Raw genomic sequence first — 203 nt, forward strand, 5'->3', positions numbered from 1 at the left:
GTTAAATCTACCTTACAATACAAGTCATGCCATTGTGGCGGTTTACTACAACGGGCCTCCAGTCGCCGGTGGGCTTTAGGCCCTCGATTGAACTGCCATCCTCATGCTGGGTCTTGGGCTTCTTTCTGGTGAGTCCTCCTTTGCGTAACCTGGCCCCTCCTGGGCGGCTTACACAAATAGTTATATCCCCAACACAAGGAGAT

The sequence above is a fragment of the Triticum aestivum genome, chromosome 4B (genome assembly GCF_018294505.1).
Source record: "Triticum aestivum cultivar Chinese Spring chromosome 4B, IWGSC CS RefSeq v2.1, whole genome shotgun sequence".
Classification (NCBI taxonomy): domain Eukaryota; kingdom Viridiplantae; phylum Streptophyta; class Magnoliopsida; order Poales; family Poaceae; genus Triticum; species Triticum aestivum.